Raw genomic sequence first — 4013 nt, forward strand, 5'->3', positions numbered from 1 at the left:
GCTCGTACATTTTGAGGAATAATGTAGTTTTACATAACCAGTCCTGTAAATAAAATAACTCAAGACTCAAAATGCTTACGAATTAGACATACTTTGAATAATGATGAAAATATTTTAGTAAGACACTAGAAATCAAAACGCATCCTTCAGAGTTGTGTTGTTCTTTTGTGTATCTTAAGGTATTTTAAAATAATACTTTGAAGGCTTATATAAATGAATTAATGGCTGTATTTTCATTCCTTATATTAAATACCAGTGGGTAATAACAATTTTCTTTTAAATTCTACAAAGTTTAAAATATTCTTAAATTACTACTTACACCTATCACACAAATTTGATAAGTGGTAAAACATCTTCAACTTGGAAGGTATACGTAAGTGATTAAATTATTATAAATTACACAAAGTCATTGTATTTAATTTACACACGAGCAGTTAAACCACTTAAATGAACTAGACGTAAGGTATTAATTAAACTACTGAATAACTTGCACATAATGTGAAATGTAACTTTAAAAAGTACATCAAGAGGTACACACAAGCTAATAGTTATTAATAATACATACAATAGCTTTGTTGTACAAATTACATTAATATTGACTTAAGATCAAAGCAAGCTACCTACTTAGAGTGATTCTAAAAAAACAACAAATAAACCTTTTAATAAGTATAGATAATTAAATGTCTTTTTTTAACGGTTTTTTTTTATATAAAAAGTATTATTTTCGGCCTTAATCTCAATAACATCTCAAGAGGATAGACCAGCCTAGGAGATTCAGGTTAGTCCTAAATACGTATATTAAGTTGATAATGCGAAACAAAATCTATAACTAAAATTTACTAATAAATAAATATTTAAAAAGTAATATAATTAGATACTATAGCTAATATTATTAACAAAACTACCAGTACAGAGACAAAAGAGGGTACGTTATCTATGTAACACGAAACGAACCAACTGTTGTCTCTAAGCGCTCTCCGTTTCACCAAACTTTTACCACACGTTTAAAATATATTAATGAAATCTCATATAATCCTAAACTCCACGAAGGTGCAGTTCATAAAACTTCAAATACAGTACATAATTTACATGACCAGAATTATTGTTACGTAATATTTGAATTTACATGGCCAACATTACCATTAATAACGCATATTTAAATGTTACGTGTAGTGCAGTAGTTCAGAAACCACCGACTGGTTCTATTTAACTCGCGTACGCAGAAGAATCAGGGTTAGGGTAGTAGTATTATCAAATAAATCTGTGGAACAAAGTAAAGATTAGAAGCATAACTTTACTGATAAAAGATGTGTCGTTAACAGCAATTAAGATTTAGAGAGATAACAGAGATGTTCGCGCCCGCGTCGCGCTAAACATGCTCACCCTCCCAGCCGTGGGGTGTATAATGTGACGGTCAATCCCACTATTCGTTGCTAAAGAGTAGCCCAAGAGTTGGCGGTGGGTGGTGATGACTAGCTGCCTTCTCTTTAGTCTTACACTGCTAAATTAGGGACGGCTAGCACAGATAGCCCTCAGTGGCTTTGTGCAGAAATTCCAAAACAAACAAACAAATTATTCAATAAACAGCAGCACATAATGTATAAAATGATTGTTTGTATTAGCACAATCAAGTAGCTGCCGTAAGAAGAATCTTTTTTTCTCATAAAATGTTCACTTTTTCTAAATCTTTCAGTGCCATACTATCAAAACAGCCCCATGTTTGCTTACCCTAATTACTAAGCCTCTCACAGGTTGTAGAGTAACATGAATGTTCCCTACATATTGTTTAAGTTTTGTTTTTCATTTCAAGAATTTAATTCAGATTTATATAATAATCTCATGTGAATATACATTTAAAATATTTATACAAAACTTTACCTGCAAATTGTACTGGCCAAAATACCTACGAAATGTAATGTTAGAAACTTTCGACTACAAAATTTTACTTTTTTCTTCACAGTTCGGTTCCAACTTTAACATCTTGTCTCCTTAGTTACTATATGCAAATATTCAATAATATTATAGCTCCATTTTATTGTTGTCTTTAACAGTCTGTATTGGTTAAAAGCGTAACAATACTCGTCAATAAATTGTTGTGTAAATACGTGACGTAACCTAAAGAGAACGTGTATGTTTTTTTATAGCAAAGCCGCACCAAACTGTCTGCTGAGTCCACAGGGGAGAATCGAACGCGTGATTTTAGTGTTGTAGATCCGTAAACTTACCGCTGTACCGAACAAAAGGAAAATGAACACAAAATATAAAACAGATAAGTGAGAGATAGCAGTGGGAAAAATCAGATGTTCAAAGTTGAGTTATAAAAAAAGACAATTTCTCCTTTAAAGGTAGTTAACAAATTATACCTAGGTTATAAATAAAGGGTTGTTCTAGAGTAGGTGTGTCAAAAGAGTTTTAGTTTACTATGTTTGATGTTCCATGTTTGTATAGAAAGTGTTCTGTTAAGAACCACTCAACAATAACATTCCATTACGTCACATTTTAGCTTATCAGATTTGTCTAAAGACACTGTTGGTTTGTTTAAATTTAGCATTTAGCCAAATTTAAACAATAATTTAGCAGTGAAAGAAAGAGGAAAGGTACCAAGTGATCACTACTCACGAAACACTGTTTTACAAGGAAATAATTGGATTGACCGCTACAGCATACCGCCCAGTCACGAGTCATAGCCCATTGTATAGCTTTGTGCTTAATTCAAAACAACAACATCCTACCTAAAATTGTTATTTTAACTAAAATAACTACCTGATCAAAATATTGCTTGTTGTTGTAAACTCAACCACATTATCAATGCCCTTAATTGAGTATCACCCAACGTGAGAAAATGTTCCATACACAGCTGAGAAATTGAAATGTCGTAAACATTTTAGTAATGATAATACGACACCAGGTGAACCATCACAGAATATTAAGTTGTTGTGGGTTATATAATTATAATTATCAAACTTTACTAAAATCACGAACAAAAAGCAAAGTTAATTAATAATACAATAACATAGTATAGGCTGTATATTAACAACTGTAGCATGTTACAATGTTGAATAAAATATTTTTGGTAAATTCAATATATAGAATTACGTCATATTTTTTAATCTTACTATAAGATGGTGTTTATATCTGTATCTATCTACAGAAACAATAAATACATCATAGCATATCTATAAAATGTCACCACAAATCAAAATCTATTTAAAATTCCCACATTTGGTATTCTATAATCATACAATTATAACACTAAATACGATACTTATAACATTCCTTTGTTTGAGATCGATAGAATGTTAAGTACCCTCCTTGTGACAAGAACCCAGCTTTCACTTGGACTAACCTGAAAGTTTGATTGTATCTTTATTGATGTAAATTTTAGTTATAAAAATGGTGTGTGCTTTCTTACAAGTGAAGCCAAGGGAATCCAACCCCTAATTTAAGCGTTGTAAATCCGGAGACATACCACTGCACTAGCGGGGTGCTTTAAGAAACGCAGTTTAAAAAAATAAAACAAACTTGTTTTTATCAATAAACAGTAGCAAGTTTAACAGATAGAAAATGACCGTTTCTATCAACAGACTCCAACAATTTCATTATTGTCTTTCTCAGTTTGTATTGAGCAATACTTGTCAATCAATTGTTGTATATATGACGTAAGGAAATGAAGACAGAAATATAAAACAGACAAGTGAGGGATAGCAGTTGGAAAAGACAGAAGATGTTCAAAGTTGAGTTTTTAAAAACAATTTCTCCTTTAAACTTTTCAACAAATTGTAGCTAGAGCATGAATAAAGGGTCGCCCTTCGCGATTAAGTGTATAACCGTTTGTTGGTGTATATCTCAGAGGAAAAGTTTGAGATGTGACAAGTCATACATGTCGTCTGTAGATTTATATATATGTGTGTTTATACATATATATATATATGTATTATCCAGTCGTAATATGTGAAAAACAAAAATAGAAAGAACCACATCCAAGAGTACCATTGTTATTCTTACCCGAAATG

The 4013-nt window shown here is 31.4% G+C and overlaps 1 long non-coding RNA gene across 1 annotated transcript in view; it reads left to right on the forward strand.

Moving 5' to 3' along the window:
* Positions 1–4013, forward strand: part of LOC143235128 (uncharacterized) — a 93803-nt gene that overhangs the window by 64268 nt on the left and 25522 nt on the right. The window lies entirely within an intron of this gene.

The sequence above is a fragment of the Tachypleus tridentatus genome, chromosome 2, assembly GCF_004210375.1.
Source record: "Tachypleus tridentatus isolate NWPU-2018 chromosome 2, ASM421037v1, whole genome shotgun sequence".
Classification (NCBI taxonomy): domain Eukaryota; kingdom Metazoa; phylum Arthropoda; class Merostomata; order Xiphosura; family Limulidae; genus Tachypleus; species Tachypleus tridentatus.